Source organism: Ambystoma mexicanum, chromosome 1p (genome assembly GCF_040938575.1).
Source record: "Ambystoma mexicanum isolate Mex_15411 chromosome 1p, UKY_AmexF1_1, whole genome shotgun sequence".
Classification (NCBI taxonomy): domain Eukaryota; kingdom Metazoa; phylum Chordata; class Amphibia; order Caudata; family Ambystomatidae; genus Ambystoma; species Ambystoma mexicanum.
In genome coordinates, this window is record NC_090921.1 from 602819257 (window position 1) to 602842403 (window position 23147).

The 23147-nt window shown below is 46.4% G+C and overlaps 1 protein-coding gene across 1 annotated transcript in view; it reads right to left on the minus strand.

The window, feature by feature from the left end:
* Nucleotides 1–18578, minus strand: part of LOC138576626 (CD209 antigen-like protein E) — a 221191-nt gene extending 202613 nt beyond the window's left edge. The window contains exon 1 of the mRNA XM_069649569.1: nucleotides 18478–18578. The gene's annotated coding sequence lies outside the window, so the exon portion shown is untranslated. The remainder of the gene's footprint in view (nucleotides 1–18477) is intronic.
* Between the last annotated feature and the right edge of the window lie 4569 nt (nucleotides 18579–23147).

Consider the following 23147-nt stretch of genomic DNA (forward strand, 5'->3'; position numbering starts at 1 on the left):
GCAGGTCCCATGAGGCGCACATCGCACACATTATCATTATTATTATGGTGTATATAGAACGCAGACGTAGCCTCAGGAAGCAACAGGGCACTTTACAATCATAGGGGGAAGAACACGGTGTGGGAAGCAGGGAAACAAGGGAGCAGGAAGCTAACAAGGGATGCATAGGGGGAAGAACCCGGTGAGGGAAGCAGGGAAACGAGGGAGCAGGAAGCTAACAAGGGATGCATAGGGGGAAGAACCCGGTGAGGGAAGCAGGGAAACGAGGGAGCAGGAAGCTAACAAGGGATGCATAGGGGGAAGAACCCGGTGTGGAAAGCAGGGAAACGAGGGAGCAGGAAGCTAACAAGGGATGCATAGGGGGAAGAACCCGGTGAGGGAAGCAGGGAAACGAGGGAGCAGGAAGCTAACAAGGGATGCATAGGAGGAAGAACACGGTGTGGGAAGCAGGGAAGCAGGGAAACCAGGGAGCAGGAAGCTAACAAGGGATGCATAGGGGGAAGAACACGGTGAGGGAAGCAGGGAAACGAGGGAGCAGGAAGCTAACAAGGGATGCATAGGGGGAAGAACACGGTGAGGGAAGCAGGGAAACGAGGGAGCAGGAAGCTAACAAGGGATGCATAGGGGGAAGAACACGGTGAGGGAAGCAGGGAAACGAGGGAGCAGGAAGCTAACAAGGGATGCATACGGGGAAGAACACGGTGAGGGAAGAAGAGAAACGAGGGAGCAGGAAGCTAACAAGGGATGCATAGGGGGAAGAACACGGTGAGGGAAGCAGGGAAACAAGGGAGCAGGAAGCTAACAAGGGATGCATAGGGGGAAGAACACGGTGAGGGAAGCAGGGAAACAAGGGAGCAGGAAGCTAACAAGGGATGCATAGGGGGAAGAACACTGAGGGAAGCAGGGAAACAAGGGAGCAGGAAGCTAACAAGGGATGCATAGGGGGAAGAACACAGTGAGGGAAGCAGGGAAACAAGCACAGGACGGGCAACTTGTCAGCAAGGCATCTAGAAGCAACCAGTGGAGGAAACAATGGGATCTGATCACCCAGTCTCAGGTAGGATGGGGAGTGGAGGGCGTGTGTACTGGTAAACATCTTAAGCCTCAAAAATGGAATCTGTGTTACTAACTATAACATATTTAAATTGCACCACAGGATCACATCCATAATCAACTATGCATATGTTAGACACCGGACAGTCAGGTGCCATGCAACAGTCTTAATTAGAGGCCATGAAAATGCCTTTTTCTTGGTAGGGCAAACAAGATGTATGTGTGTAACCTTCGTTCCTTGGCTATCAAAAACGTCTTAGTTGAGACATGCCAAAACTGTGAATCCAAATCAAATTGTGATGCTCAACAAAATGTGTTCCTTTTGCAGGCAGTGACATGAATGATTTAATTTTCAAAAATTGCAATTGCACGCAGAACTTTATAAATGAATCACCCGATGACGATTTATATTTGATCTATACAATGCCAACTGCCAAACAAGTTACTTAGTGGTGGGCCCCAGAAGGGGGGAGGGCTGAGACCAGGCAAGGGGTCGAGGGTTGGGGGTAATGATGAGCTGATCTCGTTGCTAGCCTTTAGGAGAAACCTTAAAGCGTACCTTTCCTCCTAATTTCAACTGTGCAACTTCATGTCAATTCATCCCTCTGCAATTTCTCTGCCAATGTCTCCTGCGCTCAGACACACGTTTGCTGTGTACCCTATTTGGGTTTTGCGTTATACAAATAATTCAAATCAAATAATGAGGACGAAATAAGAGCATCACATTCACTAGGGTTTCTGAGTTTATGGCTGATTTTCAAAAAACGTCATTGGATTGGCTGTGAGCTAGCGTGAAGGGTCAATGAAGAAAGTCCTTTTTTTGTGCTGATGGCCCAGTGGTAGCCTTTTAAGTGGCCAGATCACGTTGTCCGGTCTTCCTTGTCCTTGGTTATCTGCCACCTGTCTTAAATTGCCTATTTTCTCCAAATCTCTGTTGTATCATACATGTGTGTCGGAATAAAGGGATCGGAGGTCATAATGCAGAGAGGAAATGGCGAGGGTGAAGCAATGGAACCTTGCAAGATGTTTTCAGTGGTAATCGGTTTCCTCTGCCGGACTGTGATGTAGTTGTCACACTCGTCGGTGAGAGGCCAGATTTAAGGCAAGGTCCAAGTAAAGATAGAAAGTAAGAGGTGGTGGTCAAATCCAGAGAGAGGTGGGATTGCCAGAACCACCAGAGATGGGTTGGCAGAGATGGTTGCATACAGAATGTTGCCTCCCTCATGTGTTGGTGGCATCAGCAGAAAAGAAATGTTCCTACTATCAAGATAATCCAGGAAGGTCACCATGGATTTTTAGTGCAGCATTGAGCCAGATGTTTAGGTCACCCAGGATGGAAATCTCCTCTGAAGTCAAAATCAGTTCACTAATGTAATCCACCCATTCTTTGGATAAGGCCAGAGGGTCACCAGGAGGCCTGTAAATGACAACCAGGTTGGTATTGGATTTGAGAGCGCATGTGCAGGCCAGGCATTTCAAAGAGGAAGTGGTGATTAGTAGGGATCTCCACACAATTGAGATAGGCATTGTGGATCAGTGCAATGCCTCTGCACTGGTGATTTGTTTGAAGTTTTTGCAATGATCTTGTGGGAGTGGCAGAAAATATCGAAAAGAAAATACTAAATGCACATTGTGTGCGCATTCAGCATAGTAGAACATTTAGAATCCCATAATGCTGAACAAGGGGAGGAGGGGGGTTGCAGTGGTGTCCTCCCCTCCCCTAGTTCAGCATTATGGGCTTCAGGGTTATGTGGGTGTCCCTCGCTTACATTGCATGAAAAGCAGGGCACATATGTCCCAGAAAAGCATTCAACATCTTCGAAATATGAGGATGTCAGCTTCACACTTTGGGACTCAGGCATTTCAGCTGCAGATTTCTCAAATAGATCCGATCTTGTAACCAACTGGCAAGAGAAGCTACAAGATGGTATGGCAGCTGCCACAGAACCACATTCCAGTTAGTGACAGTACATCAATGTCAAGGTCCTGAAGAAAACCATGAATGTTTGGGACGCGCATGTGGTGAACCTGGAGTTCAGTGTGCTTCCGTTTAGGCTCCTTTTCAGAGTTATCACCTCTACAGTAGACAATGGAGGCAGCATGGACAGGTGGTATGGTGGGAGCAGGTGCAGGCAAAGTCATCCTTTGGGTGGAAGGCCATCTGGCAGGAGAATGTGTGGTTGCACAGAATAACCCCAGGAAGGCTGATGGGTCTGGGAAAGAAACTGAGGTAGTGTGAGACAGCAACCTCAGGGTTTGGCTGTTGGAAGATGGACCTGTGACCAACTGTAATGGAGATGATCAGAAGAATTGTATGGATTCCAAACACCATAATAGTTCCATTATTGCACATTTTCACTGTGAGACTAGGGGTCACGTAACCAGTAAGGAAAACAGACCACCTGGAACTGTCATTTATAGCACAGATGGCAAGGACCATTTAATTGGGCTGGGGGATAGAAATTGAAGAGCTTGGTGATAAATGAAGAAAAATAAATAGCTGACCTTTTCTTGGATTTAAGTTTCACAGACTTGCCCACGTTGGCACATCAGGATCGCATTGCAATGTAGGTTTTCAGTACTTTCAGGGACACACATGCTGTCACGGCCATAGCTCCTGGCTTGGGGACTCGGGGTCTCTGGGCCTCACCACAAGCCAGTCCTGGCGCCTTTGGCGCCAGGCTCATATGGCAGATGGAGTTCCCATTGGGGAATGGACCAACATGACTGCCCCCAAGGGTTCAGTTCGGAACTGAACCATGCAGTCTAGCATCTAGGGTGTGGTCTCCCCTGGAGGCACCTGGGATACCGATAGGCTATTTAAGCCACGCCCGAGCTGAAGAACGTGCTTCGCGTTGTTCTGCACTCAGCGTGACGTTCACCGAGACCTGCTTGCAGCATTCCAGTCCTGCATCTGGGGAGAGAAGAAGAACACCATTATTCCTCCTTACCTGTTCAGCAATCCTGCTCCTCAATCGCTCTGGAGTCTTCTCTGGATCCTGCCTTCACCAGCAAGCAACATCCTAGAGAGAGAGAGGGAAGAGGACAATTTAGTTAGCATTTGTCTGTCGATTCCAACGCCTTTCAGACTGGCACTTACCTACCGAAGCTCTCCTAGTATTCGACAGCGGTCTGGACATCTTCCACTCTGCGTTCCACTTCCATCTGATCGCACTTCTTCCAGGAACTTCTCGGCGACCTGTAAGGGAAGAACAGCACAGGTTAGCCAAATTCCAAAGACGCTCATAGCGACACGCTTCGCGCTTTCACTCACCTTCTCGAGTATTGCCCTCTCCATCAGCTCGACGTCTTCATCATCCCTTCTGCACCTACGAGAAAAGGAGGAGATTAACAGGGCAAGTACTATTACAGACACACACTCTTTAAGAATTATAGACTTACCTCAAGAGCGGAGTCGCAGCAGGACTGCACTCCCGGGCCCACGCCAGTGAAGAAACTTGGCAGTAAGGTGCCCAGCCACGACGCACCCCTGCACAGAACAGCAGGATGGCGAGCCCATCTTATCTAGATACCAGGTGAGGAAGACTCTAAGGGGATGGTAGGGGGGCACTTGGGAGGTGGGCCCATAAAGAAGAAGATTGTGGCTAAAACAGAACTCCTGTCTTCCAGAATAGACCCACAGCAGAACGAGTCCCCTGGGGAGGTGAACCCGAATCGGAAGCGATCCAGTCCAGTTGGGTGGCGTCTCTGTGGATATAAGGTGAGCGTTACACATGCCTGTGTAATTAGCTGCTAGTTGATTGAGAAGCATATTTATAAATAGGGAACCTTAAAGTAAGTATTGATGTTAATAGCTGAATCAGACCGAAATTAAGACCCATGGACCACAAGGCACGGTGAACATTACATAGAGGTAGTGCAAGGTTTCAAAGCAAAAGGTGGCACCGATCAGAAAGCTGCACGGTGGTGGGTGACAGGTGCCAAGTTAAAACAAAGTTTTACAACATCCAATAACAAAGAAAAATGGCATCACTACATATTATCCCCACCAAAAATATCGCTGTATATATGGTCGTCTGGAACGGCCATAGGTGATATTTTTTGGGGGTTTTTGGGAGCGGGGGTTGTGGGAGTGGCCCCCGCTCCTTTAAAACTAATGTGGGGGTTGCAGGGGTGTCCCTTGCAGGTTCCATTCCTTATTATCGCCGCAAATATATGGCAATATTTTTGTATGGCGATATTTTTGCGGGGATATTAACAAAAAAGATTGTGAAAGACTGCTCTGTGACCAAACAGAGCAGTCTTTCTAAATTGAATGGTCATGCCCTGTAACGCAAAAAAGTGTGCACAGGGGCTTACGGGCACGCAAGGACCCGGAAGCAGCCTTGATGGAGAAGGGGTATGTTTATAGCCCTCATTACGAGTTTGGTGGTAGCTGTGCCGGTAAATGCCGGTAAATACCGGCATGGCTGCCGCTGGAGTTGTTTTTTTACCAGCAGCCGGCAATAGGCAATTACCGGGGCTTACCGGCCCCGGCGGACCCGGTATTTGCCCATTGCCAGGTGCTGGTAATAATTAGTCGCTATTCCCATTTGAGCCCCACAGGGCTCAATTGGAATGGGGAGGATGGTAGCACCGGTGCCGGTGCTACCATCAGTGTCTGCTCGCAGGTGCCGGTACGCCCGCCTGGTCAGACCTAGCGGGCAGGAAGGCACCCACAAGCTGACTTGGAGGTGCTTGTGCTTGCCTTCTATATAGCTGAAAAAGTTCCACAATCTTTATGGGCCATCTTTATGTCCACCTGGGATGGAGGTAAAAATAGGCAGATTTACCTGAAGGTCCACCTTGAAATACGACCAGAAGTATTTAAACCACCAATGAACTGGCCAGACAGTAAATCTGGACGTATTTGGCAACTGCTGCCAGATTTACAGTTACCACCAAACTCATAATGGGGCACTGAGTGTTCATCAGGAGACAGGTTGTGAAGCAGAAATCTCTGGAACTTGCTAGCATTGATGGTAATCTCAGACACCATACGATATGTGGGTTTCCTCAGTAAACAATGTCCTTACTAGTTTAAGGAGAAATCTACAGATGCCCACCCTGCCCTTATAGGTTGCTTGTTAGAGTGGGTAGGTGTTAAAGCACGAATAACTATGTTAAGTCCTTTTCAGGTTCATTTATTTATGGGCTCATATTAAAGACCCCCAGGAGCCCTTCCCTCTTCTCTCCCAACTGTGCTCTCTCTCTTTCATTCTAGATTTCTCACAAGCCTTCCTTTGTATACAAATCACTTTCTTAACACAATTTTACTCTTGTTCCACACCCTTCTATCAACTGTGATCACAGCACCTTTCAACATGTCCACCACAATTTTAGGACCCATGCATGTCCCCCTTCCTTTGATGTATACCCCCACCCTTAGGCCGATTCAATATACCTAGCTAAGCCCATCCATAGTGAACACATCACAGTACATGGTTTCCTTCTTCTAATTACTTTGAAGGGATCAAGTCCTGTGGTAGAGTGAGGGGCCAGCATACATGATATGATATGATATGATATGGTATTTGTAACGCGCCTATACACAAGTGTTTCAAGGCGCGACGAGGCAGGGAGGGAGGGAAACAAGGGGAAGACAGACAAACGATCCTACTAGGCCAGGTGTCATTCAGATCGCGCAAGTGCAGAGGTAAGGGGAAAAGGAGAAAGTGCAAGGGGAGGAGGTGGGGGGGAAGTGCAGTACAAGGTAAGTAGCGTAATAAAATAATAAATAATAAATAATAAATAATAAATAAAAAGGGCCAGCTGGTGGCAAGTGCGAGGTAAGTGCAGAGCAAGTGCTGGGAAGGGGGGCTGTAGGGATACAGTGACAGTCCCACAGTGCAGGGGGAGCCAGGGAGGCAGTGCAAGTGGAGAGTGGCTGGGCCCTGGACCGAGGTCGCTGAGAGTGGCCCAGATGCAGGTTTAGTGCAGAATTCAGTGGGGAGTTAAGCAGGTTTAGCAGGGGAGAGGGAGAGAGAAGGCAGAAGCGAAGAGGAAGGTTTTGAGGTACTTCCGGAACCGGAGATGGTTCTCCTCAAGTTTCAGGGAGGCAGGAAGGCTGTTCCAGAGGGAGGCCCCTGCTGCGGAGAGAGATCTACCCCCAGCTCGTTGCTTCGAGAAGCGGCTGACCATGAGGAAGTTGGAGACGGATGAGCGAAGGGCTCGTGAAGGAAGATATTTAGGAAGAGAGAGTTGAAGGTATTTAGGCCCCAGGCCCCAGAAGGCCTTGTGGACAATGCAGAGGGTTTTGAACTTAATCCTCGCAGCCACTGGGAGCCAGTGAAGAGATTTCAGTCCTGGAGAGATACGGTCCCTGGGCTTGAGGCCAAGGACAAGTCTCGCAGTTCTGTTCTGGATAAGTTGCAGAGGGCGGAGAGTGGAGGCAGGCAGATTAAGATAGAGGCTGTTACAGTAGTCCAGCCTAGAGAGAACCAGGGCTCGGGAGACAGTGAGCTTCTGGGGGAAGGAGAGGAAGGGAAGAATACCTCTGAGGAGGTGCAGCTGGTAGTGTGACTTCTTAGAGACGTCAGATATATGAGGAGAGAAGGAGAGTGTGGAGTCGAAGATGACCCCGAGGTTTTTAGCCTTGCAGGTAGGGGCGGGAAGGGGGCCAAGGGAGGCCGGCCAGAGAGCTGCAGGGAAGGAGGGAGTGGGTGTGCCGATGAGTAGAATCTCAGTCTTACTGGCGTTAAGGCAGAGGTCATTGGCGGCACACCATTCCTGGATAGCAGACAGACAGTCGGAGATGAGGGAAGGAGAGGAGGAGGCCGAGGGTAGCCTGAAAATGAGCTGGGTATCGTCCGCATAGCACTGGAAGTGGGGGCAGAGAGCGGCGATGCGGTGGGCAAGGAGTGCCAGATACTGGTTGAAAAGCCAGGGAGAGAGGTTGGATCCCTGGGGGACACCACAGTTGGAGAAAAAGATGTCAGAGAGGAAGGAGCCCATTTGGACCTGGGAGGGTCGACCGGAAAGGAAAGAGGTCAGCCATGCCAGAGCCTGACCAGTGATACCCAGGTTATCACGGAGACGGTTGAGCAGGATGGCATGGTTGACAGTGTCAAAGGCAGAGGAGAGATCGAGCAGAATGAGAACGCAGGGAGTGTTGGAATCGAGGTTCAGGAGCAGGTCCTCACGGATGTTCAGGAGAGCAGTTTCCGTGCTTCTGGCCGCTCTGAAGCCGGATTGATGGTCATGAAGATTACCAACAGATTCAGCATGGAGGTTAAGCTGGGAGATGGCCAGTTTCTCCAGGAGTTTGCCCAGGAAGGGAGTAATGGAGATTGGGCGATAGTTGGCCAGGCAGGAGGGGTCGGAAGAGGGTTTCTTGAGGAGGGGGTGCACAAGGGAGTGCTTGAGGGGGGATGGGAAGACTCCAGAGGCGAATGAGTGGTTGCAAAAGTCAGCCAGGGCAGGAGCCAGGGAGTCGATGTGGTCCTTGATGGTTTTGGAGGAACAGGGGTGAACCTGTTTAGACGAGGCTTTCATAGATCGGACTTGTCTGGAAACCTCATCAGCAGAAAAAGGTGGAAAAGCAGAGAAGGAGGGCGGAGGGGCGGCTGCAAGAGAGCAAGAGGAAGAGCCGGGAAGAGAGGGAGGGAGAAGAGCGGAGGAGAGCGCGGACAGGATGTCCTGAGTTTTTGAGATGAAGTGCGAGGCCAGTGCAGTGCAGAGGGCCTGGGAGGGGACAGGAGAGGTAGAGACTGCAGCAGGGTTGGCCAGCTCCTTGCAGATTTTAAAGAGTTCGGCCGAGTTGTTAGATGCCTCAGAGATGCGGGCTTGGATAAGGGCTCTCTTCTTGGTGAGAACGGAGAGCCGGTATTGCCTTTGGAGCAGGCGGCAGGCCAGTTTGTCAGAGGATGAACATGAAGCACGCCATTTCCTCTCTGCCACCCTGCACTTGCGTTTTAGGGTGACGAGATCCGAGTCATACCAGGAGTTACATTTGGCTTTGGGCTTCAGGCGGATTCTCATGACGGGGGCAAGGATATCGAGAGTATCAGATATAGAGGAATAGAGCATGGAGAGGGCTGTGTCAGGGTGGGAGTCAGCCGGGGGGGGAGGAGGGGGCGAGAAGGTAGCAGCGAAGGCCTCAACTGACACGCGCTTCATGGGCCGGATGACCGAGAAGGTGGGTGGCAGTGAAGAGGGTGGCTTTGCCTGTGGGGTAGGGAGGGAGAGGTGGGAGGATAGGAGAAAGTGATCGCTCCAGGAGAGAGGAGTGGAGAGAGGGAGGGAGAGGGGAAGGTCAGAAGAGATCAGAGCATCAAGAGTGTGCCCTGCAGAGTGAGTAGGCCCAGACGGGAGAATAGAGAGTGAGAGAGAGTTGCAGAGTTTGCGAAAGAGACCAGTGAGGGGACAGGAGGCATCGAGGTGGATGTTGAAGTCACCGAGAAAGAGGAGTTGGGTGGTTGAGGACAGGAGTGAGGAGGAGAGGTCAGCCCACTCAGAGAGGAAGGAGGAAATTTGACCAGGTGGCCGATAGATAGTAGCCACGGTAAGGGAATGGCTAGGAGAGAGAGAGAGTCGGCAGACAAGATATTCAAAAGAGGAGTAGGTCTGCGTAGGAGTGACAGTGGCAGGAATCCACTCAGGGAAGATAAGGGCAACACCACCCCCTGAGCGGTTGGGCCGGGGCACGGAGAGGATCTTGTAGCCGTCAGGTAGGAGTGTGTCGAAGCTGGTGGCAGAGCTGGCAGTGAACCAAGTCTCAGTGAGACCGAGGACGTCGAGGTCCAGTTCCTCAAGAAGGCGACAGATATCAGAGGAGTGCTTGATGGCAGAGCGAGAATTTAGAGTGGCAATGTGGAGAAGGTTGCCACCCTTGAAAAACTTCCGGGGAGGGGTACAGATCAGAGGTACGCCCTGCGGAGGTGTTAGAGAAGGAGTTGAAGAGGGAGCAAGAGAAGGGTCAGGGAGGGAGGGGAGAGGCAAGGTAGCCGAGGACAGAGGAGGGGGGACAGCGGGAGCGGAGAGGAAGTTGATGAGGCATGGGAAGCGTCTATCAAAGAGGTGAAGGTTGGCCTGAGGGCCTTGGACCAAGACGGTCCCGTTAGCATAGACATTAATGATGGCTTTAGAGGAGTGGAAAGGGGCCAAGAGGACATCCCAACGGGTGCCACCATTAATGGGAGAGGTGGAGAAAGGAGAGAGCACAGCGACCATGTGAGGGGTCCATAGGTCAGGTGAAGGCACGAAAAAGAGAATGTCAGTGAGAGTTTCCTTGGAGCAGGCGCTCGTGTAGGTGTCAGCGATAGGGAGGCCTGGGTTGGAGACCAGGATGTCCTTTTTAAACTTTTTCCTACCGGATTTAGTGAGGAGAGCAGGATAGTCAATGGAGAAGCAGTTAGAGTAGATAGGCGAGATAGAGAGCACCATGGAGTAGGAGGGGAGGCGGACGCCACGAGTATGCAGACAGGAAGTGAGTGGAGGGCACTAGTTTACCACAATGCAGAGCAAACAGTAATGCGTAGTAGGTCAGGGCCACCTAAGTTTGAGAATCCTGCGAGGGGAGAAAAAGCACCCTAGTTTAACACAATGCAGAGCAAACAGTAATGCGTAGTAGGTCAGGGCCACCTAAGTGTGAGAATCCTGCGAGGGGAGAAAAAGCACCCTAGTTTAACACAATGCAGAGCAAACAGTAATGCGTAGTAGGTCAGGGCCACCTAAGTGTGAGAATCCTGCGAGGGGAGAAAAGCACCCTAGTTTAACACAATGCAGAGCAAACAGTAATGCGTAGTAGGTCAGGGCCACCTAAGTGTGAGAATCCTGCGAGGGGAGAAAAGCACCCTAGTTTAACACAATGCAGAGCAAACAGTAATGCGTAGTAGGTCAGGGCCACCTAAGTTTGAGAATCCTGCGAGGGGAGAAAAAGCACCCTAGTTTAACACAATGCAGAGCAAACAGTAATGCGTAGTAGGTCAGGGCCACCTAAGTGTGAGAATCCTGCGAGGGGAGAAAAGCACCCTAGTTTAACACAATGCAGAGCAAACAGTAATGCGTAGTAGGTCAGGGCCACCTAAGTGTGAGAATCCTGCGAGGGGAGAAAAAGCACCCTAGTTTAACACAATGCAGAGCAAACAGTAATGCGTAGTAGGTCAGGGCCACCTAAGTGTGAGAATCCTGCGAGGGGAGAAAAGCACCCTAGTTTAACACAATGCAGAGCAAACAGTAATGCGTAGTAGGTCAGGGCCACCTAAGTGTGAGAATCCTGCGGGGGGAGAAAAACACCCTAGTTTACCAAAGAATTGGAATAGGGGGGCGAGGCATCATGCGGATGAGGTGAGCAAGGTGAGGAGGGGTGGGCCGGAAAGCGGAGGAGCTGGCGCCTGGCGTCCCCTGCGGACACCTGCAGACACACAGGGAGCCGCACTGAAGGAGTCGCCCTTGGCCTGGGGCCCTTAGCCGCGGGGGCTGCCGGGCAGAGGGCTGCCCAGGAGGGGGGAGGTTATAGGCAGAGGGAGAGGAAGGGGGGGGGGGTGTGGGCGGGCAGGGAGGCGGGGAGGGAGGGGAAGACCAGGAAGTGGGAGGGGGGAGCAGGAGCAGGCCAAACACCGCGCTGGGAGCGCGTGAAAACAATTCACTTTCTTTTCCTTTTCAAAGCACAAAGAAAACAAAAACTCACGGAGGCCCAGGCAGGGCTTTCCAGGCCTGCTGATCCCCTCAGGCCACCGGCGACCGCTCTCCACGCTCAGATGGAGAAAAGATGCCACTAAGATGCCACTAAGATGCCACTAAGATGCCACTAACTTCTTCTCTACATCTTCTATCATATTCCTCCCATTGCTAACAGACATTCTAACTGAGTCCATGAGTGTTCGATTGAATCTTTCAATGGCACCATTGGTCTATGGGTGATATAACAAGGTTTTCACATGGTGCACTCATATTCATCATAAATAGGCCTCCATCTCATTCGAGGTCTACTGCATCCCATTGTCCGTCAACAACGTTGTAGGAAATACTTCCCCCATTTCAAAAATCTTATGACTGCCCTATCTGCCTCATGCACCATTAACCCAGCCCATTTTGAGTATAAATCCATGAGCACATTTATATATTTCTTCCTACTGCGTACATCATTTAAATGCCCCAATATTTCTAAGAAACAAATGAACAGGTAATTTCTGTTAAGGCTTGCCTTTGGTGTTTTGTCACTGTCCTTGTAATCCTGATGCATTCTCACGATGGTACCTTTCCACATCTCTATCTACACCTGGCCACCAATAGTCTCCCTCAATCTTCTGTTTCATCCTTGTCATTCCTAAGTGCCCTTCATGGCAAATGTCTAAAATCTTTTTTCTCATTCCTTTCGGTGGTATTATTTTGTACCCCTTTACTATAAAATTCTCTCTTAATCTCAATCCATCTCTGACTCTATGATATGGTCTAGAATCTTCCTCATATTCATATCCTCTCCAAATGTTACTCACCATCTCTTTACGTTTCCTCAGACTCACATCTTCTAATTCTGCTGCATTTCATTCCTCATGGTTAATGATTTGTCCAGCAAATAGAAAAACCTCCTCCTGTACTTCTATGTCTTCCTCTCTTCCTGGAATTCACCACTGTACCTTGACAGGCCATCTGCTTAACAATCTTTTTTTCCGATATATGCTCTACTATCATGTTGTGGCCTTGGATTCTTGACACCCATTTCAAAATCCTGCCAGATGAACCTTCCAGACTTTTGTTGCTAAAATACCTACCAATAATTTGTGGTCTGTTCTTACACTAAATCTCCTACCACATAGAAACAGCTTGAATGTATCAACTGCCCAGACAATACTGAGCACCTCTTTCTCTGAATGCTTCTCCTCTGCACCCCTCAAGGTGCAAGATGCAAAAGCTGTCACTCTTTCTACTTCTCCCTTCTCTTGTAAAAGTGCAGCTCCCAATCCCTTGTCACTAGTATCCGCCATTACTATGCAGTCATCTTCCACACCAAAATATATTAGAGCAGGGGCTTTCATATTTCACCTTTGATGTCCCTAAACTCTTCTTCACACATATCCAACCATTCATATTTCAGAACTGCGTTGAATAATCTTCTTATGGTAATGGTGCATATAAATGTGCCAGCACCAGCGTTTGCCCCTCCTACTGTTTGTCACTATAAAGGTGGGAGAAAGTACAAACAGGCCCTGCTGCCCCATGAGCATAGGGGTGAGAATTGATACCAGCTGAGGCAGAGTCTATAAATCAGTCAAACCATTAATGCGCATACATCTGTCATAAATAATTAGTTAGGTTGAGGGACACTAGCAGGGATTGAAACTAGAGTGTAGAATGCGCAATGTGTGTGCTGTCAATAGCATACAAGGAAGGCAGGTTCCAGCGTACCAAGAGAGGGACTCACTACACCGATATGGCAGAGGAAATTATAGGTAGCAAAAATGCAGAATACACAGGCAGGGAAACCGGCAGATGCACAAGGCAAATGTAATATGAACGAACACGAATATAAGTCACTAACATGGAGCCGAGAGTGCAGCAGTACAGCCATTTTCTTAACATGGAGGCTGCAGCAGGCCCAAGAATTAGCAAAGCATTAGAATCTAAGATGCTGAATTTACAAAAACACATCTATTTTAGAAAGTGTTGAATTTGCCCAAACAGTAGTTCACAATGAGTTCCAAGGCAGAGCGCTAGGAAGGGAGTAGTGAGTGAGCAGAACGCAAAGGAAAGATAACAATTCCCAGGAAACATAGTAGTAGCCTCCCAAGTTAATTAAATTAATAAGAGCACAAACAGCCATTGATGCCCAGGTACATGAGATCGGCAAGCCAAAAGACTCCAGAGGGAATAGATGAAGGGCATCTCAAGTGGTTACAAAGAGTACAACATGCACATTAGAATGAGCTAAAAACTCAATAAATAGGAGACATTTGATTCTCCACACATTCCTAGCACATGATTAAGACACTGAAAACACTGGCTATTCATTATGAGCTGAATACAGATAAGACACCTGCTGAACTGCTTAGTACACAGACAGACACTAGGCAATACACAAGGCCAAGTACAAAGGAAATGATCAGACTCATCGCCTGGGAATGATTAGGAGTTACCTTTAATTGGAATTATTGCATAGCATAGATTTCTCTTCCCCCACCATATCTCCCTCTCCTATCTTGACGCCTCATCAAAGTGTCCAAGGTTGGTGATCAAAGTGCCAACCAATAGAGATCCTTCTTGTCACACCGCCCATGATGAACAGAGCCAACCAAGCAACTATTCACAAGATGATGTATTGAAGCCACTATCTATAGTGGGATGGGCTCAGGAGAAGCACTCAGATATGTGTAAGCCAATGATGGAGCTATCACCTATATACTCTATATGAAGCTTCAGAAACAAACCAATTTGAAACACTCATACATTCTGTAATAGATATTTTATTATGCCATCACTGCTTATGTATTTTTGGTATAAAAACCACTCACAATCATTGTAATTTTGAGAGCTCATTGTATGCTGTCCGGGCAGAGTTTCAATGCTTTGAATACAGCTGGGTTTTACTGTGCACTCTAAGTACCCCAACATTGAGTATTGTTTTTGCTAGTGCGACAAATTGTGCCCATCTCTACTTTATGATATTGCACTTATCTGCAAAATAAGTTATGAATTTGGAATAATAGTCCACTAATCCAAGAAAATACATACCTCCCTGTTTGTCTCTGGACACCTCATGGTCCTGTCTACAGTTGCATCTACTAGTTCCGTCCTCGGTTCTAAACTCCTACTACTTGTCTTATGCCCAAGATAATTCAACACGTCCAACCTGAACCTGCTTGTGTCCTTCTTTAATGTCAAACCTGCATCTTTGAGTTCCTCTATTTCCATTCTTAATATTTGATCATGTTCCTCAAGTGTTTTCCCTACTATCAGTAGGTCATCTTGAAAGAAATATACTCCCTGCATTTTCCTGAAGTGGTTTTGTATGACCCTTTGGAATATGGCTGCCACAGAGACTAATCCAAAAGGAATTCTTTTGAACTGAAAGGTGCCCTCTGGTGTGATAAAAGCCGTAATCCCTGTTGATTTTGGGATGTAGCTTTATCTGGTGATAGGCAGAGGCTAAATCTAATGTGCTACATATTTCAGCTTCACCTACCAAACACTTACCAAACACACTTATATTAGGTGGTGGGAACTTTTCAACTACAATGATCTTATTAAATTCCCTCAGGTCACCACACAATCTTATCCTTCCTGTGGGTTTCCCCACAACTCCTATGGGATAGATCCATTCTGTGGCCTCCACTCGCTCAAGTACCACTTACATTTCGAGATTCTTCCTTTTTCCTCGTGAAGGTTGCAACCAGGATTGTCCTTTCTGTCATTTCTACCAACTGCTGCACATCACCTAGCATTTGTTTTAGCCTCTTGTCTGTCCAGTTCATTTACACAGGCAAGCACGTGTGCCATCAGTCAACAGATGGCGATGAGCTGGTGAGTGTGAATGCCCAGGGGCTACTGCAATGCAGAGTCGGCATGGTCTTTGCGTACTACATGGTGTAACAGTCACTGACAGCAGGTCAGTGGGGGAAAGCCGCGTGGTGGGCAACAGGTACATGCCGGATTGTGTATGGGGCACCACTGGCAATGGCACTCCAGCATAGTATGTATGCTGTAAGGGCTTCGAGGATCACTGGTTGGTCCAACCGACCAAAAAGCACCCTCAGTACGCTGCCAAACACGGAACCCCCATGAGGCAATTATTTCAAAAAAAGTGGTTGAAAAGGTAGGTTAACAGAGAGAACTTAAATTCTTAACAGCTGAAAGGCTGAACAGGCGGTGTTGTGAGCAACTGGTTCACAGAGGCACTCACTGCTCATAGAAAGAGGACTACGCGAACAGTTGAAACAGTAGAAAGACTCAGCCTTGAGCCCAGTTAACTTAGAGGGAAAATAGTTCAAGCAGTTTAACAAAATGTATTGAAAAAATGTTAATGTTATGCTTGAACTAATAACATACATATTCTTGCTCACATGAGTTCTACTCCAGCAGTGCACACATGAAACTTTGTACCATAAACAGTTCCTTGTCAATTAGTGGTTGGAAAGTGACACAGAAAACGACTCTGCAAGCAAGGTGTTTGAAAAGCTTTTCACTGCTTTAATTAAGTGTTACAGTGACAGCTGAAATGTTCTCTACTGGCTGGAGCAGAAGGCATTGTGAGGTCACAAGTGAAGCATAATAAGTGATTAGAGAGCAGTAGTGATGCCATTTTCTTATTGCATATCAGTTATGAACTCACAACTAGCCTTCACTAAGAACATTATTTTCAGACTTTTATATAGACATCGCAGGCTGTCATGTATTATAAGAAAATAATTTCCAGGATTGTATACAAATATTGCAAGCTGAAAAGTCCTCTGTGACATTGTAAACTTACAGCTATTTAAACAGAAGAGAGATTCTGAAGCACACAAACACACGTGTGCGGTTTAGTTTGCATGTCAGTGGGTGATGCAGAGATATTTTTCTTCCTCTGTCTTATTGGGTTAACAAATATTGATTTATTTATACTGAGGTCTGTGTGGATAGCTTATGAGTTAAGCGTGTGCCACTGACATAAGCCAAATGTGTCCAACACAAATTCAATTCCTTTTCACTCCTGGTGCCCACCTCTGCTGGCCACAACTGACCAGAGGGACTGTTCAGCAACTAGTTGCCCTCTCACGCCAGCTTAGAGATATGGAGAAAAATAACCATTCCTAGAAGTGGTCACCGGCTTTCAATAGAGTGTTTCTGGAATCGCCACGGTTAGCTGAGGACATGTGGCTTCCCTGTCCCTGTTATCCTGAGAATTGCACCTTTCCCGAATTCCTATTCTTCATTTGTGGCCAAGGGTCACATGCACCCCTTCCCAAATCTTTGGGGCTCCATTTGGAGTGTGGTCTGTGTGTGCATACAGTACCTTGCATATTCGTTTCAGTTGGTGCTGCCCGTGCAACTGCAGAAGACCTTCAACCATCATAGCAGAAAAAGAAACTGCAGTATACAAACACCACTGCTTTGTACTGTCATTGCATTGTGTAATAATGTTTACCAGCACCATGAACACTGATTCTGCCCTAATTCCATTATTCTGCTCTTAATAACCGGACTGATATCTCCCTAACTCGATGCGATTTCCAGGGCTGAGCTTTCTTTCAATGTGCACTTTTGTTGTTAGTCACCTTATTCCTTTCATCATATTTCGGATTGGCATTTTTCAGGCTATCCCAACCTCCAGTGGCGCGTTTATGACTTTAGTTTGACATTGCACTAGATCCAGTATTATACCCCGTCTTCCCCCATTTCACCGCCTATTGCTTGCATCGTGCTTGCCCAATCTCACTGCAGTACTGCCAACTCAATATCCAGTGAACATGTTGCAAAGACGAGCTATTGGTTAGTGGAGGTAAAGAGTGTTTGTGTTTATAGCAAAAAGAAAATTACAAAATGGAGCAAAATCTCTCTTAATTGTGAAATTGCATTAAGAAATTAAGCTAGAACATTCCAAAAACAAGGGTAAAGGCAAAAGTGTTGTTGGGAGTGTGTGTGTGACATGGCAACCAAGAAGCGGTAGTAGGGAACCCCATAAACAGGTTTTTGAAATATAAATACAATTGTGTAGTTATACAGTTTGTAATTGCTTTTTTTGTACCAATCAATTAATTACGAATCATATATATAAAAGTATCTATTAGATGGAGGATGCTAAGCATGTCTGCTTAACATACAAAATCTTGTCACTTGTGACATCATTTTAATCGAGCTCGTAATTTGGCCGTGCGGAGCCATTACGTGTAGACATACACGTAGGCAGCTCTCCGCCGCCAAATGTAGGTAATTTGCACGGCGCACTGGAAATGTGCACTGCACTACGCTCCGCAAATGAGTAAACACTACCTAGCATATTTGCATGGTAGGCAGCATTTGCAATTACAATTAAAAGCTGCCTAACATGAACCTTTGGCTGCATTCATAGCAAGTACACAATCCCCCTTCAACAAAGAAACAGCGAATGCATTACCCCCCCCTGTTCACCGCAAAAATACCAAACTCAACACTAGTGCAGCGTCTCCGTGTGGGCCAGTTTGATAAGTTACTTCACCATGCGGCTAGTAGTTTTGACCAGTATTACGGAATAAATATTCTTTTGAATACACAATTTGCATCACATTTTATCAAAAAAAAACCCTTGGGTACTTTTCAAACAGAATGAATTACAATTTGCAACTGGGGACCACTTTTTCATTGGTGCCCGAGAAATAATATGCCCCAGTCCGACCCTGCCCAGCAGTATGCACACAACGTATTTCCATGCTCAATACACAAACGCTGTAATTGCTTGTGCCTGAGAGGAAGGCACACACGTGAGAGTTGGTTTCCGTGCACTGGTGATTATGAATAGTGTGTACTTACAGGCAGTGTGAGATTATGGCTTTAGGCTCCTTTCCAGTGATGCTGGTCTTTTTCGGTGAAGACTCCTGCACGCCACAGATTGTACTGCGCTCCTCTCCTCTCACGCACCAGCGCCTTAGTGATGGGAAATGTGCAACTTTCCTCAAACCATCACGAAAGGAAGTTAATGTGCAAGCCACACCACAGCTGTTGCCTTACATGCAAGTCTGTACACAACTCACATTTGCATGCTTTCAGATGGAGTGTTGCTTTTTAATCTCTGAAACAATGTTTAGTTGTCTTGCCCCCTTTAAGCAAAAACTATTGCATCTGAGTACATATAGACGAGAAAAGGGACGTGAGGCAGAGAACACAGGTTCATAGCTCTCAACTCACACGCATTTGGTGGGTGTCACCTGCCTTGTAAAGGGCTGACTCACCCCCCAAGCCTGCTGCACGCCCATTCATTCCAATGGGCGTCTCACCCGCCAAAAACACAATGGGGTGATTTCACCCGCCTTTGAGTCACAAATGGTTGAGAGCTATGCAGGTTGGGTGTTTGGTTTTTCATTCACCACAGACTGTAATGCTAATCGAGGCATCCAATACCTGCCCCTCCCCACCCAAAACTCGCCCTCCTGGGATCTCCTTAAGCCAGCTGTTTTACATGATAGAATCAAACATTGTGCTGTATAGGGCTTGCAAATGCTATTTCTAAGCAGGCTTCTGAGAGTTAATGGCTTAATTACAGATGCTAATGCATTCCTGGTGTAATACAACTTTCCTAAAGAAGTGTGACTTCAGCCACGTGATTTCTAAGCAATCTGTGTCCCGGCATCAGGAGCTTGCACTGAAGTCCTGTTAAAATCCAACGTTGGCAAAGCCAACCGATTTGGTTAGTGTATAGATATCAGATAGGCATTTTCCAGGCATTGGCCTCATGTACTCAAGTACTGACACCATTTTCCAGTTGTTGCTATCAAAAGCTCAAATGATTCCCTTGCTCTTTGTCATTTTCCCAAGTAATTTCTTGAAAAGGTGCCCATAAAGCGCTGCATTTCGACCTCACATCTGCCATGTGTCACTAGTGGGAGTAAATCTCCCACATGATTCGGAACCAATTGGTTTAGTGTGTGTATATTATATATGTATACATATAGAAAAATGAAGCTTTCGAAGGAAAAGCAACTAGTGGAATGCACTCCAGGGAGCAGCTGCAACGGGAGAAATATCTCTGCGGCGGTTGAGAGGAAACAAAAAACACCTCTGTATTTCCTGGCAACACCGTTTACTTCATTAATATAAATGCGTCAGGAAAAGGAACCATGATGATAAAAGAATGACGCGTTCCGCGGTATGCAAACCGCTTGATCACGTTGGTTACATATATATTCTGTGAAAAAGCTTTGTTAAAGGGATGTTATGGTAGTTGCACTTATAAAAACCTATGAAATTCAGTAAAAAAACGCTGTAAAATGGACGTTATTGTTACAAGTAAAACCGAAAACCCCCAGACATTCGCTGGTTTTGATAAGCTAAGCAACCATAACTTGTGCCATCACCGTGCACTGCTAAGACTAACACCTAGGACATCAAAGATGGCATCACAAATGTCATTGATGACATCACTGATGATGTCACATATCTAGACCAGGTGTTTTTGTTCACTGACAGAATATAAAAATTCAAAAGGTGCTATATATCTAAACGTTAAACTTGTCATATTTTTTAAAGTACTTTCCTTAGTGTTTGGTCTCAGCTCATGGTGTACATACACAGGGCAATAAGCAGGCCTCAAACACACAATTCATTTTTATACATGAAGATGAACTTTAATGTTATTGACATTTTCTGGTGATGTTGTTTCTTTCTTCCTTACTTTAGTTTCCCTAGATGTGCTTCTGATTTGTATGCATTGAGGGTCTTAAGAGGTATTGTTTATACTAACACAAGTGTGTAGTAAGTCTTGAATTGTTAGCTATTTATTCCATGTTTAACATTACTCAAAACTCTGATAAGGTAGCATTCATTATTTTACTATCCAAAATTACCAGATTACAAATATAGTACTTCTATGGTGCATGCTGCAGCCACTGCTTATTTGTGTGGTCATTAGGTTCCTGTATCAATAATACTCCAATATCATGTTTTATTTTGATGAGTACATTCCTCAATACATTAAGTAGTTCAGGATCGGTCTCCTGATCACCCCTAACATGTTGTTGCCAACATTATAAACACAACACCTTGTAGGGACTTTTCATCAAAATTTATTTCATATTTGATATCATCAGTGATGTCAGCATTGACATTTGTTATACCATCTTTCATGTCCTGGGTGTTAGTCTTAGCGGTGCACAATGGTGGCATGAGTTATGGTTGCTTAGCTTGCCAAACTGGTGAATTTTTGGTGTTTTTCGCATTTACTTGTAACCATAACGTCCCTTTAACAACGTTTTTTCACCGAATTTCATAGGTTTTCATTAGTGCAACTTAACCATAACGTCTCTTTAACAAAGTTGTTTCACTGAATTTCATGAGTTTTTTACCAGTGCACCCTAATTTGCTACAACTTTGTAATATCATACTTACCCCCAATATATCAGCATTTTCGGTTGAAGTAGAAGGTTTTAAGTTAAAACTGCACCATTCCTACCTCCTAGCAACATTTTTAACACTACTATAAACGTTTTGCCACTTTTGCCACTGTTTTTGTGTTCGCCAACGTTCATGAATGTCTGACATCACCGACTTTCTGGACAGTGTCACGTGACCATGTGCACGCAGCATTATCACGTGTTTGCAAATGGGTCTGTGCTTCCAGAAAGGGGCCGTGCTTCACAAACACTTTGAAACTGCAGGTTTTGCTGATCTAGGATAGGAAGTTTCAAGCTAAAAATGTACCCTTGCACAGCTCCTACACCTAACCTACTTATTATCCATTTACAATTTAGGAAAGAGCACATGCTTGGAAGAATTTTAGCATAACTGCTATTTATCTTAAATAACGACATCAGCTACTGCCATCCCTCCTCCCCAGGAGCCACCACCACCACCTGCTGGAGGGCCTAGACAACGGAAAAAGTGCAATAATGCAGAAAACAATCAAAGGACCAGGAAGATGAAGTAGAGGAAATTCCTAGCTCTATCACCCAGAGAGAATCATGGGTGTGGCAGATCTTCACCACCATTGGGGGTGTACCAAAGGATAAGGCTACCAAGGTGAAATGCACTGAGTGCAACATTGTACTCAGTCACGGACAACCAGGGCAGTGCTCTTACATTACCACCTCCATGCGCCACCACACCATGTCCAACCACTGGAATGCTCTCAGAAAGGCTGTTCCTTTTTCCAGGAAGTAGTACACTGTCTTCCTCTACCTCATCTTCTTGATGCTACTTCCTGTGGGGCAGAAATCCCACCAGCTACGTTGCAAGCCATAAAGGAGGCTGTTGATCCATATCTTCCCAAGACAACAGTACTTTGTATATACTACAACACACAACTTTGCGGGGGGGGGCGGTTTTGAAATGCTTTCGAGGCTGTAATCAAGTAAAATAAATAAGCCTATAGACTGCATCTACTTAACATTTTTCAGTAAAGTAGATTCAATAAGATTCTCCAACATTCCCATCAGCATTGTATACTATGCTAATGGATATAATGGACAATTGTATACTAGAGAAAGAGAAAAAGAACCAACACAATTATTTGCCCCAAATAATTTTCTCTAGCATACAATAAGGACCATAATCCATGGACCTTCATGACTATCCGCGGTCCCAACACTCCCCTCTCCATGCCATGCATTATTACAAAATCTGGATTGCACATGCACACTATCGCACAAGACAGCCTTTCTACCCGTTTTACTGTTATGTTTCTAACACTCCATCATTACCTGCTTTGAAACAGTCACACATATATCCACCAATCAGTTCAAACAACTCTACATATAACCCTATCAACATATTAAACTTCGACACACCAACTGCCACTTAAGAATGTTATAGAAATCTTTTGCATATGCATTTCCCTTGCGTATCCAAAACTATTGTACACACTGCAGTAAAAGAAGTGTGTGGATGGAAAGAGGAGTAGGGATTATCAAGTGCTGATAAAACCCAGAAGAAAAGTGCCAGGACATGCAAAGGTGGGAGGCCACTAGCTACCTGCTGTGTCAGAGGAGTCCCATGGGTGTGATACACAGCCACCAGGTGGTAGACGCGCAAGGGCAGTGCTGAAGGGGGCTGTATTGGTGTTGATTAGATATAGGGCCTGGAACCTGTGAGGTTCATGAGGGACCAGGCCACCTGTCTCACCTACAGTGGTATGAGTTAGCAGGGAAGGGATTAAGTAAAACAGGAACACAAAAGCAGATTTTTCCGAAGTTTCCGGAACTTAAGGAAGTCCAGGTCAAGTATAAGAGACGCAGGAAGGCTATTCCAAACAAAGGCACCGGTCGAAGATCGAGACATGCCTCCCGTGCTCTGTTTCAAAAAGCATTTGTCAAGCAGAGTATTGGAGTTACAGCAGCAAAGGGCTCTAGCAAGGCAATATTTAGGGAAACAAAGTTCGACATATTGTAGTCCTTGGCCCCAGAAAGCATTGTAAATCATACAAAGGATCTCAAATTTTATCCTTGCAATTAGCATGAGCCAATGTGCACATTTTAGGAATGCAGCGATAC